Source organism: Anopheles arabiensis, chromosome 3 (assembly GCF_016920715.1).
Source record: "Anopheles arabiensis isolate DONGOLA chromosome 3, AaraD3, whole genome shotgun sequence".
NCBI lineage: Eukaryota > Metazoa > Arthropoda > Insecta > Diptera > Culicidae > Anopheles > Anopheles arabiensis.
Window position 1 is genome coordinate 39,130,007 of NC_053518.1, and position 14,201 is coordinate 39,144,207.

The 14,201-nt window shown below is 38.8% G+C and overlaps 1 protein-coding gene across 1 annotated transcript in view; it reads left to right on the forward strand.

The window, feature by feature from the left end:
- The window catches only part of LOC120899783 (neural-cadherin-like), a gene marked incomplete at its 5' end in the record, with an annotated part of 638,244 nt that overhangs the window by 553,576 nt on the left and 70,467 nt on the right, over positions 1–14,201 (forward strand). The gene's annotated exons all lie outside the window — the stretch shown is intronic.

Sequence of the window (14,201 nt, forward strand, 5' to 3'; positions counted from 1 at the left end):
TCTAAAAAAAGGATAGTTCGACATGCTCTCGTGTTAAAAACTGTGGATTATAAGAATTAAGTTGCCGCGGACAACTTGTTCATATAGACTGTTAGTTCAGTATGATTTTGCAGTCATCTATACTGAATTAATACCTAACGTTAAATTTAATTTATTATTACTTTAAAATATTTTTTATATATTTTTTTTTATTTGATTACTCATTTGATAATTTAATCATTTGATTTGCTAATACGAAACATTTTCTTCTTTTTCTTCTTTTGGCTCAACAACCGTTGTCGATCAAGGCCTGCCTGTACCACTTGTGGGGTTGGCTTTCAGTGTCTTATGGATTACCCCCTATAACAGAATAGTCAGTCCTACATATGGCGGCACGGTCTAGTTGGGGCTTAAACCCATGACGAGCATGTTGTTAAGTCGTGCGAGTTGACGACCATGATACCGGCTTGCTTTACAAAATACCTACTTATTCCAAATTACTGCGAAAAAAGTATTTTCAATAATCCTGCAGTTTGAAAATGGTTTGTTATACAGATGTCACATTCGTACCATTTCTATCAGCCTCCAAATAATTGATTCTTTTTATGTAAATCTAATGATTTATTGCAGCATCGCTTAGTTAATTTATTGCTTATCTACATTTAGAAAGTACCATAACTGCGACTGAAACGGTAACCGATATTAACGCCGACACCCCACTCTTACAAATGAAAAAGACGAACGCAAAATACGCTCGCAATAAAACAAACAGATTGACGTTTGCTACTCACATCATTCTCTAACCACCGAGTGTGCAATGTTTTACGTTTAGCCTAAATTAAAGCTCTCACAAAACGAAATGCCGGGTTGGGACACTAATTAAAATTATTCTCATGAAACTCGTGGTGCATTTGATGCCTGCGAAAGAGCACACATACATATGGGTGCAACATAAAAAACCAAAATTGAATGCTTTTCACGAGATCTTCCCTACATCGTGTTCATTAGAGAACGGTGTGTGTACGTGCCGTGGGAATTGAACAAAACGCACACAAACAGAGCGCATCTAGCACTACAGTTTATTTTTTCTCGTGCTTTTCACAACACGCTATCTGTATGTGCAACATTTCTCTCAGAATTTGCTGGAAACCGGTTCATTCAAAATGTTTGTCATGGGTAAATCGGTAATGTATTCCTGCCCATGCATTGCTCTCCGATTGAACTTTTGGACATATTTTGGCTTCTCGGGGAAGGAAAATCCTCTTGCAGAGTGCTATAGTGAGACGTAGAATGGGACGCTCGTCTGCGGAAGATTGGTTATTTTGTTTATGATAATGTGCTCTTCCCTTTGCGGCGTATTGCTTCCTGCGTATTTATCGAAGCTGAATGTTATCCAGAACGGCGCGGGGAGTGTAAGATTCCCAAAATACGTTTCTAAACATAGTTTGGGAACGGATAAATGAACAAGCAAAGCCTTCAAATTAAACTATTGTTTGATTGCGTCACCAAGCATACTCTGCCTGTCACAGGAAATTGACAGAAAAAAGCCTTCCGATATCACAAGACCGTTTGATAGCAGATGAAGACGTTGTTGCTCACGCAGTCCCGAAAAGGTCGGGATAGACATTTTGTAGCCAGATAGCCGGTTATTGAATTGCTTCTTTCCCCTTGTACAAAAAGTCTTAGCTTGGCATCTGTGCCCTTTCCGATGAAAACTACAGGCTTTCTGGGTGGGTGGGCTACCGTGTTGAATCGTATCTCACCAGCCAAGGACCTGCTGTCCATTGTGGGTAAAGTACTCTTCGCATCTGACTTGACAGCACTGACGACGATGTTCACCACACAGCCCATCTCAGCATCATCCTCCAACAACAATGTATAAATCAGAAATCCTCCTCATACACTCGCACACATACACACTATAGAAACTATAGAAGGCTATAGAAACCCATTGACCATGAAAGGCATTGTAAAGCACTCCGGTAATCTGAAGTGGTGAGGTACATAGTACAAATTTACCTAATCTCTTATTGTCATTATTATTTGGTGGTTATTATTCGATGCTTTGGCTGACTTGGAGGCGCTGTCTCAATAGATTACGCAGTAATCGTTACGGACGTTACGCAGTAAATTGGGCTTAAAACTTTGGGGTTTTGCGTTATCTGACGCTGGATTCAACTGACAGCTGTCATTGAAATTCAGAAAATTTCACTAAACCACATTCTTAATCGGGGCATGCGTAGAGAAAAGTTCAGACTCCGTACGCTCATACAACAAGAGTCATTATCCGTCATGTAATTCAAATGTAGCAGGTGTAAAATTCGAATCATCAAAGCAAAATTTATAGCATTAATTATACAACACCGTAATGAGATCGGATTGGTTTAACGCAAAGGTGGTAGCAAGGGATCATTCCCCAAATCAGCCAGGTGTATAGCTAGAGCTTCAGTATCCGTTCAAACATGAACAATGAATCACACCATGTATATTGTTTCTTTTTCATAACGCAATCCATGCTTCAGAGCATGTGTTGCCACCAATGGCCGCGGGGAACACGGAATTTTGAGTATAACGTATGAGAGAAGTCGACTCAGTCGGGAGCGTAAAGATCATCAAGTGATTAGTTCAAACGTACTATTTCTCATGCATGTTCTCGACATTGAAAAGTCCGTGACTTTTGTTGACCTAGCGCTGTTTAAAACATTCTCTCTTTTAATAAACGAATATACAAAAGATAGCCATGGAGCATCGTACTGGCATACATGTTCCATTTCAGCACACAAAATGGATTCGGTTTCACATAAAGTCAAAAGACAACAACTACACTCCGTGTTATCAGTGCAAATAAAACTGTTTATCCTCCTGAACCTTAGATGGTCTGCTGGCTAACGTCGACTCGGAAGATATCGAAGCACTGCGTGTACTATCAGTGTAAATTGCTCAACGTTTCGGGTCATATGCAAAATAACCCTAGCAAAACAATCTTCAGAGCATCAATTTCAGGAATCATTAACTGCCAGGTATGTTGGCTTGTCTTTTTTTATACCCTCTTTATCATACAGCCTGAGCACCTGGCGAATCATAAAACGATTCAAAGATCTTCCTCTCTAAACAAGAATTTCATTGCCGGACCAGCTTCATAAAATAAAGAATGCTAGCATTACATTTTCCTTTGCAGAAAAACGCTACATAGGATTTTGTCTTAATTTGTTTTTCCTCTCAATTTTTCGTAGAATTGTTGCAATAAGCTGTTCTGGCTACTCTTCATTGAGCCTGCTTCGAACCCAGCCTCGCCAATTAGGGCATACCATTAACGGCTTTGCGACGGGAAACAGAAACCTTCGTACGGACAATAGGCTGAGGCACTCATTTCTCAAACTTTAGGCTAGCAGTGCGACGGTCGAAACCAAGTACTAATGGGCGCCACATTCATTAGTCGATGCGTTGTATCCAATGCACTGTGCCGAACAAAAGTCCCATTACTCATTGAACAAAACCTCGTCCGTTGATGTTTTTTTTTTGGACGCACGTGACTAGGCAGAGGTTAGAAAATCTACCAAAAACGTTATGACCGAACAAATAGCAGAAGCACGAAAAAACATCAGCAACGCTATCTTGTGTCAAAATTAACTCGCTTGATGGTGTTGCCTTTTTGTACCAACAGACAATGGATGCAAGAAGATGCCACAACACACGAAACGCCTCAAGACGGACACAAGATGAGAAGCTTTTTTGTTTCGTTGGGTCAAAATTAGAATCCAGAATCACTCCGTGAAAGGTGACGGGGCTAAAAGGGTATTCGAGAAAAAACACACACACACAATGTCGACAAAAAAGAGACCAACATTGCACCTTGATTGTGTTTTGCATCGAAAAGATGTGTACCGAGAGCAGGAAATGTTTTATTATTTCTATCCTATAAGCGTGGGAAATGACGTTCATTTCGTAACCTTAGATTTCGGACACTTAAAGATGGAGGCCCTTACATTAACAAATACAATTTCAAAAGAAAGGTTTATACGCTGCCTGTGGGTGGACAAATCGGCCACCCTCGTCGCAGCCTATTCCGCACACTGAAACCAGGCGCCAGGCGGAAACAGCACCATGGAAATGTCAATTATCATCTCTATCGAGGGCGTCACGAGGAATCTTCATCTGATTGTCTTTTGATCTTGACTCACACAAACCCGAGAGAGGCCATGAAAAGCCCAACCCGCTCATACACCCAGGAAGAAGTTAGGAAAAAACATGGTCGTCGTCATGTTTTTGTTCGTATTCAATCAAAAGGAACGCAACGAACTTAACGAATGAACTGGTACTGTCTGTTTTTTTTTGTGCTTTAGTGCCTTTCGACAAAATGGTTGATTTGTGTTCTCAGTGACGACTCTTGCTCTTCCGCTGTTTGTTGGTAGAAAACGCATGCACGTGCAGGCACGCACGTGCAGGCACGCACTTGCAGGCACGCATTCATAGGCACGCGTAAGGTCTTCATTCTTTTTATCTCTTTCACTACGTCTCTTTCACTACGCATATCGCACAGCAGAGCACACAATATATGCCGAAAATCCAGATTCGAGTGTAGATCCGATTCCATGCCATTTATTTCCGAAACGAGACAATATCATTTCTGAACACAATTTATACGATTATACACATTGGAAGAGGTTCTTTGTTTCTTGCTCTATCTCTTCTTTTCTTTCATTTTCTCTCTTGCTTGTGTGCTCTCTCTGCAAGTGGTGTGTGAATCTTTTTGTTTTGTACACCATTTGCTATGGTGAGCGAAAGCGTACGTTACAAACTTGGTGTAGCTGTGCAACGACCGAGGGGTTCGGGCGAGTGTTTAATTACTAAAAACCTGCTAAATCCAACGTATGTGATGCTGTAAGTACCAATGTAAATTATAAAAGAGACAAGCCTTATCGTAAGCATTTTCAAAAGCTGTAGAGGAAGTGCACTCCATCGAGTGATCGATTTACAGGGTTTTCGAGGATTATATAGACATGTTCAGCGAGTTGTAGATTCGTTCATATGCCGTGTCAACGCCTACTTCCGAACAATTCTATATCTCGCTGAAAGAGTCTATTATATGCCTGAACGAATCTACAACTCGCTGAACATATCTATATAATTCTCGAAAACCCTGTATGTAGCCGATGAAAAATTCCTCAGCAAATAAGTTAACAATGATTGATCGAAACATCTATCTGAATCCATACAAGTACATACACATTGAGCAGTACTTGCATTTAAAAGTACTTCAGTTGAAACGCTTTGCCCTAATGGAAATCACTTGCAATACTGTCACCGCACTGATCGGGTGTATTACCGGCAACAGAAGCACCGTATGTTGAAAACCTTTACAAATATTAAGACGAAATGAAAATTTTACAAAGAATAGATTATCCCCAAAAGAAGTTGTGCTTTTCATGCCTGCTGGCTTATGTTTTCCCCATTCCAGATTTCAATACTGATACTACTGTTCAATTAGATCCGTCAAGCTTTCGAAACATACCTTTCAAATTATTCCTACCATATTCGGTAAGAAGTACGATGCATGAAGCAAAAGACGAACAATTTCCTTTGAGAAATTCATTGAAGCGGATGAAGAGGAAAGCTTTCAAATTAAATGATAATATCCGTAGGAATGAATATTCAGATAAAACGAAATAACACACACACGTAAGGCTATTTCCCCTTGCGTGTGCACAGGAAAAGCATTCTATCGACCTTTTATAGTTTCAATGCCGGAAAACAGCTGCAATTTCCCACGGTTTGTCTGCCGCAAGCTACCCACACACAATACATACTGCTTGCAATGTGTTATATTTTGTACGAGTTTAAACTATGCTAACATCCATAACAAGCGTCTAAAAATAACCAACTGCAGGACATTGCATAAACCTTTTTGTTGCCAGATAAGATCAATAAATCTCACTGACATTCAACGTTTTTTAATTACTTGTAAGAGAAGTTACTTGAGGAGAAGAAGAATCCATCAATTCGACCTTGTACAAAAGTTACACACTGTCAATAAAAAAAGCAATAAGATTTTGGTGACGCATCGCGAGAATTTTCAATGACAGTGTTATTTTTTGCTCATTTACGCGTCGTTTCATCGATTTTATTATTAGCACTGCTTTGATAGCCTCTTTTTAAAAGTACTACATGACACTTCAATTGTTAGCTGGTATCTGACAAAAGTCGCATTTTTGTGGTCGAAATGCTTCTCGCTGGCAAAGTATTGGTTTGACGATGGAGTGCTTTTTTTATCTCTCTCCCGATAAGCCCCATGCTGGGGAACCGTAATTTTTGATTTACAGCGGCAGCCGCGCTTTCTCGAGCGTGTGCTTATATTCGTTCATTACGTTTCGCTGTACACGTAACGTTTTGTTGTTCTCATTTTAATTTTCCAGAATCCTTGCAAATGCGACAATCAAATATTGATCGTTTTTAAGCGCAAGGATCGTTTTTATGTGCAAGGTTTTTAAGTGAAGCAAAAAACATAAAAAATAAAATTCTTTAAAGTTGGAGCTTTGCATTAAGAAGAGGTTAAGTATTGCTTAGCAGTGTCACATGATGCATTATATTGTTGTTTTCAAACTAATTGTTTTAATTGATTTAATAGTTGAATGTGTAACACTACACGAAGCGTACGGAACATACGAAATTTATGCTTCGTAATTTATTTATATAATTAGAATAAAAACAAAAAACATTGGTGAGCTGACGTGTGGTAGAACGTAACGCTTTCATTAGCATTGCAATCAGATAAATTCCAAGGCCCATTTTCAACCGATAAAACTCTACATTCCAGTTTGGATGTTGATGTGAAAATGGAACGGAAAGTTTTTTTTTATTTTTAGCATGTAATGATGCGGATGATCACGCTGATGATCTGTTGGTTGGCATAAATTCCTGAAAAGTCAATTGAAATGTATGATTGCAGTGATAAATGATTATGCCGGTAATGCATGCATTTAAATGTTTGTTTGCGAAAGAAATTAATTGAAATATGCATCATTGCATGTATTTTATGAATTATTTTTATACAGCAACACAGTGTCGGTAAAATGTGCATTGCATCTGTACAGTTGAGTACGGAAACGAGGGCCATGTTTGACAAAGTATTTATGAACTCAGTTTTCCACAAAATGAATGAAATGTTCCCATATAAAATGTGCTTTTTGAAGCCAGCCATCATTACCTAGCAACACCACGATCATATATGCTCTTTGCTCAGCTCTTTTCGAAGGTACAGGCCGTGAAATATTGTCAAATTGAATGTCGCACTTTGACACTGTGCCATTCATTTCGATGGATAAAATATGTGCTTGTGAGTTTCGTTACGCGTGAAATATCGCAATACTATATTTTTTTTAACACGAAACGTCATATCGTGGAAATCATTTGGGGCGAAAACATTTCCAACAACCGAAAAACGGCCTTGATGTAAAGAAGAAATCATTTCATTGTTATTAAGTTCAACCACTAAATAAAACTGATGATTTTTTTTCACTTTTCTTCTGTTGTTTCCTCTACGCCAGAGGCAAGAGCTCTAGGATCCAGAACGACAAACCAAGAGGAGAAATTTTCGCTTCCCTTTTCAGCAATCGTGGAAGTATTACCGCGAACCTCAATCGATAACGGCTTCATGACTTAATCGTTTTTCGGGAAATGGGTTTCGATATGTGTGCTAACCTAGCGTTGCCAGCATGGTGGCAAAGCGGACGTTAGTGTCCATATCGAATTTTTAAAATTCAGGCACATTTTTTCTCGTACTCTCTCGTACTATGTTTCCTAATTTTCGCAACCGAGTAAGCACAGGAAGCGTGTGTGCAATTCAGCTTGGGATTCAAGGTTATCTATTATGCCAACGGCACCACAAATGAAGGTTCGTGTTCACAAACGTCAGAAAAGCAGGAAAGCAAATGAAACGAACTAAAAAAAGAAAATAGTTTGCAATCTAGGACAGCTTTCTACGAATCTTGCCCATGGCCATTGAACCTCGTCGCTCTCCTTCCGTAAACAAAATCGACCAAATGGTATCAAGAGATGTGCAGGTCATATTATTGGATGAATGGAAAGTGAATCTTCTGCAATAAAATTGCGAGTACAGCGAGATTTTGTCGATCAGGAATGGATGGAATTTAAAGAAGGAAATAAAAATGAAAACACTATTTTTATCTACATTTATCTACACTTTCCTCGTTTAAAGGAACATTTGTTTTCGGAAGCTGTGAATCGAATTCATCCTTAACTGCCAACGTTAACGTTATCATGGTCTCGTGGAAGTTGCAAAAGTTCTTACGCTATTAAGCAGAGTAGGAGATTGCATAATATTTAAGTTTCCTAGTTTGAAATAGAATTTCAAACTGAATTAGGTATAGATTAGATATGAACTCGTAGGCATAGATAAGGAAAGCGAACGTACTGCACAAGCGTATACGAACATTCGTTAGTTTTCTCAAAAGGAGTGATTGCCGATTTCGCATAATATGTCTACAAAGCGCATTCCATTATCGAGAAACTCTATGGAGTGTGGAAGGTGCTACAAATTCAATTACAGGTCACCTTTTAGTACACGGGGTCCTACGCCGAGCCACACATAGTAATACTTTTGTGTAGTACGCAAGAACGAGCGAAATTCAAAATTGAAATCGTTAGCAAAAGAGTTTCTTGGCACGGTACAAAGCCTGTAGATGGCGTGAAGGAATGCAAGGAAATGGTGAATACTCACGCTTATTTTTAACTTTTTTTTATGGTGTATGGTAAAGGTTCTAGAAAAATTCTAGAAATTTCTCCAATGGAAAGTGTTTTTCGAACAGATTTCCCTAAGATTTATGATCAGACTGGATGAATCGGTCCCCATCCATCAGTCAGCTAACGCAGATCTCGTACATTTCCGATCAGTTTTGGGGCGTCCTTAAACTGGTGGCATGGTAATAAATTGCTCTCACAACCAAAAAAAAGACATTTTCACTCAACCTCTAGTTACTATCAGCCAGCTATCTTGTTGACACGTTTGTGAATGTGTATAGATGTGAGTGTATCTATTCTCCTAAGGATGAAATGCAAAAATCTTTAAGCAGATATATGATATTTAGGAAAAATAGTATAAAATTGCTTCCCCGAGCGAAGGTCACTGGTCTTGGTGAAAATAAGATGTTAGGACAAATATAAAAAAATACATCTTAAAACCTATCATAAGTGTATTTCGTGTCATTCTCCCTTCAACCACAAAGGCGTGTCCTGTTGAGCTTATTGTATTCCGATCAGGAGCAGGCCACAAAACATTATTGTCACAAGGACACCCGGATTCCGGTTATCATGTTGGCACGAAAGGTACGTTCAAAAGCACCAATCGTTAGAGAATGAAGAATCGTAGCCATTGTTCAATTATCTTGAAGATATTTCTGGCTAAGGCTTGTCTTATCTAACAATTATTGAAGAGCAAGAGCTCACTTGGGAATAAGGCTACACTAGCTGTGTTCAGGATACACTTTTTTTCGAAAGAAAGTCATAGAAGATTGCATTATTTTGATGAAAATGATTCGATTTCATAACATTTTACACAGAACTGAAGCTTAACACGCATATAAATACTTTAGATGGGAAAAATAACAAAGAGAGTCCCTATTTGTGTACTCGTAAACTTTGCTCTGCGACCAAAATGACATTAGTAAACAAAGGTAGTCCATGGTATACTGCGATAATTGGTACACTGATGTTTAGTTGTACCAATTATGGACATACGAAAAAAATCACATTTTCGTTTAAATGATAGCAAAATTTGATTTGAAGTCGTTAAATAACTAATATTTTGCATCAAAATAATGATTTGAAGATAATATTATGATTAGGTGCTTAAAAAACGCTAATATCCTTAGCAAAATGGTAAAAGATGCCTAACATCTTGGCAACACATTTTAAAGAGGGTAACACTTAACAAACGGAAGCGGCCAGCACGGAAGTAATGAAGCACAAATGTGGTAAAATGATATTATATGAAACAAAAAAAAAACAGCCGTGATTTAAGAATGTAAATAGACTGTTTTAGAGCGAAAATAGTGCTCGGTATAGCCATAATTGGTGATGAAGCCACAATTAGTACTCGTACACTACGCTAACATTCTTTCTAATAGAATTTACTGATATTGCTTTCAATCAAAATATCACTTTTATTGGCATTCATCCTTTGATTCTAACCAAACTATTATAATCTAATTAGCTTTACTAGTTTCAAGTAATTATTATTCCACCTTGACCAATTCTAGTTCATTCCAATGAACTAGAAATCCATCATTTAAATTGCTAGATCATCTCGGGGGTGGCTATCGTTGCTGATGTCCAATGAAACTCTTACTTATCGCCTCACATGTCAAATTGAATATCGCCTAAAGTGCAACCATTATAATTCTACCCTTCTTGTATGATAGAAATGGAGCATATGTGATCAAATTTCGATTTTTACAAAAAAATGTTTATTGTTGTGTTAAAAACCAATACCCGATTAGTCCTTCTATCCACATTTTGCTACTTTTCAAGTAAAATCCATTTGCTTAATTCACCCAAAAACCAAAAAAACAACGTATTACCAATCTACAATGTCCATCCGGAAGTTATCACCATCATCTGGCGAATGAGTTTGCGTGAAATCTAATCCGCCATTTTTCAAGCCTCTTTTTCTAGTGGTAAAGCTAGAAAAACTTGCAGGGTGGTAATCTTTGCGAAATGGTAAAATAAGCATATCGGATTAATGGATTTAGTTCTTGTGTTCGCGTGGTTTTCCATTTCCATTCACCATATTGAGGTGAATAGTTGGTAGAGGTAGTTAGGCTCTCTTTCTCGAACAGGCCATATGCATTTTTTAAATTTCTATGAAATTTTATTTAGCACAAATAGTTGTTGCCGATGTAATATATTAGAAAAAAATGGATTTCGTTTTCATCGGCATGTACCACACGATAATTTACGAGCGGTAAGCAGTTTGAAATTCCATCGCTTTAACTGAATAGGTCTAGCTTGGAACGTGTGGTGCATGTACGGAGTGACGTTGTGAGTTGGGAAAAATATCAATTTTTATTCCAAAGGTTACCACTGGACGGTCGCTTGTAATAAATTCACAGTGTTGGTCGTTTTGTATCCCTTATGTGCTTGAATCAATGCAATTCGTTGGCTAAATCCTACTCATTATCCAACACCATTTCGAGATTTGTATGGCTATACACCTTGCATGACCTCTCCGAAGATATGTTGTTCATATCATTAAATCTGGAATTTCGGACACAAATTTCTATCAAAACGGATCGATCCGGCTTCTCCATATCGAGCAGGACTCATCACTTGTGCAATGAAATGTTGCGTTACCGTTTCATTATTCCTTTTCTGGGTTCAGTTCCAATCCCCCATCTTTCCTCTGAAACGCATTCTTTCCCAGATTCCCGTGCAACAAATAGCCCTTTTTAGAGTTTTAGTCTTCTTTTCAATCGGGCAGAAAGTTGGGGGCATAAACGCAAACAACCTGAGAAAAAGGTACCGAATGAGACGACGGTAGCCCATCGATTTTATGCAAATTTATGCAGCCCACGAATGCCAGGCACAGGGCTTTAACGAGAAGCTTCATCGTTATCGTTCCTCGCTGTGGCCAGCCTGTATCGATTGTGAGGTTCGTGGGTAAGACACACAACTCTCGTGATGGTGGGATTATCACCCAGATTACAGCTTCTTCGTGAAAGGGATCCGAAAAAAACGTACGACCTAAGGAGTCATACAATCGCTTTAGTTTGTGTATCATTCTGCCCTGCCGTTGGTAAAGCCGGCTGGTGAAAATTTTGTGCAAACGAAAGGAAAAATGACCAATTTCAAATGATCAGATTATGAGCATTCCAATCCGTTGCCTTCCTGCATGTTTGCGGCTTGTGATTTCGGTAAAAGCCCACAAATTTGATGAGGAATGTAAAGTATGCTTGGCTTATCCCTTGGCTAGTCATGCCTACCCCTTGGTTCGTCATGCCTATTCCTTAGCATACCGACAGGCAAGCATGGGAACACTGTGTATCAGCTGCTTTGAAATTGTTCGACATCCTGGACTACACTGCACGTTTTATAGCTGGTATATTTCTAAGCTTGGTATATTTCAATGTTCTGGTTTCAGATTTTACAATTTTAACGAAACAGCGCTATGAACCACTGTGTTACAAACATATTTTTAAGTTACATGCTATTATCATACTCCAATACAAAGGGCTTAGTAAAGGGTATTATTCATTTAGCATCTCGTGCAAATTTGTTACCAAGAATTATAGACGATAGTCATCGGGTAAGCCGGTCTCATGATACAGTCTTCAACTCGTACGACTTAACAACTTGCTCGGACTTAACAACTTGCTATACGTAGGACTGACTATCCTGCTATGGGGGGTAATCCAAAAGTCACTGAAGCCAACCACACAAGTGGTACAGGCAGACCTTGGCTGACAACGGTTCTTGAGCCAAAAGAAGAGTCATACTGTTTTCACCAAAGACTCTAATGCAATGTACATTAAGTGGCATATAGCATTTAGAAAACACAACTGTTTTTAAAATAAAAATACTGATGACAATCAATGCACATGCTCAATTTGATGTTCCGTTTAGCATCACCATTTTAGCCTTTTCCCAGTGGCCGGATTTCGAGCTTTTCTTTAAAAATATCACACTTTGCTTGGACAGCCAATCAAAGTTTGCGTCGCTATATCTAGCTGCCAATACTTTCCTGTTTCCAGTATTAAATGCTATCATGTAGCCTTTTAAGTGCGTTTTTTTACTATATATTACTGTCAAACAACTGAGAAGAATATTACACTTCGCAGCATGTTTGGGATTAGAATCCGGAATTAAAAGTTGCACCACTTGTATGTACAACTTGTCGATACATGCCTCTTTAACCGTTTCACTTACATTATTTATTTAAGGGGAAGTTTTGCTGCCCTTCACATGTGTTTCATGTCCCCCGCGCGGAAAGCTTTCCAATCCCAACCTCTCCAACACGCTCCTTTATTCCACCACGAAACAAGCTAACTTCATGAACTGGCCAGCAAAGTTCAGCAATAGTATAGCTTACTGAGGAGTAAAAATTTGGCGCATTAACCGACTTTTGCTTCGGCTAAATGATTCATGGTGTCTGGGTCAACCATTCGCACGCGTCTGCTAGAACACTTTTGACCAGCTTAGGCAAATGTCATGCCGAAAGACGATGACCAACGAGGACAAACTTTGCCCGGCGCCTTGGTATGCGAAATAATCAATCATCATTATGTTCTGTCTGTTATCGTGCAGCCCAGTATGATTGGTTTATACATCCAGATAAGAGCCACATTTCAGCAACCCCACACATACACACATCAACACATCCAAACGGGCTGCATCGTTAAGTTCTATCCTGTTTGACCTAATTCATTTTCTATGGATGGCGGAATGCGAAACGGTTGGTGGTTCAGCGCAAAAGGGTTCAGCTCAAGTAAAGAGGATAGAAAACAGAAATTCCAAACGAGAAATGCTGTCGGACTTTGTTGGTGTCTGTTTGGCAGGAATGAAGCACTCGATGAACAGTAATTGATAAAGAATTAATTCAATGAAAGAAGATTGCTCATCTACAAAAAAGGGCCAGCTTTAACACAATTTTAAAGCGACGAATCAACTGATGGAGCAAAATTAATTAACAGTATTATCAAAGTTTTGATTCGAACGAAAATTTTGATTCAATACAGTATACGTTAAAGTTATTGAATTTAATTTAATTTAAAAAGGGAAGCTAGCAACTAACTGCACCGGCAGCATTCTCAAAAGGTGCATGAACTCAAGTAGCATTGCCTTACCGCCGAGTGCTGCTGGATGCATCTTGAAAATCATTGGTTTTGCTTTACTTGTTTAAGTAGCTAAGTAAATTCAACCATAAAAATACGTCCAAAGAACGTCAAATATGTGTTTTGAATATCCAGTAAAATGGCTCCATGAAGATCCAGTCGCCACATAATTCATTTGGCAGTACAGGGAAACTTAGGGGAAGCAATCAACTGATATTATACTATCACCCTCCGTAATGATTTGCCAACCATGTTCTTCACACCGGACACCCGATGCTGTGTGATATTACGAATGAGCTGGAAATGTTTGCTTGATTTATGATTTTGACATGATCAGCCACTAGTGCTTCCGCCCAGTGCCCAGATGGTGCTGAGAGT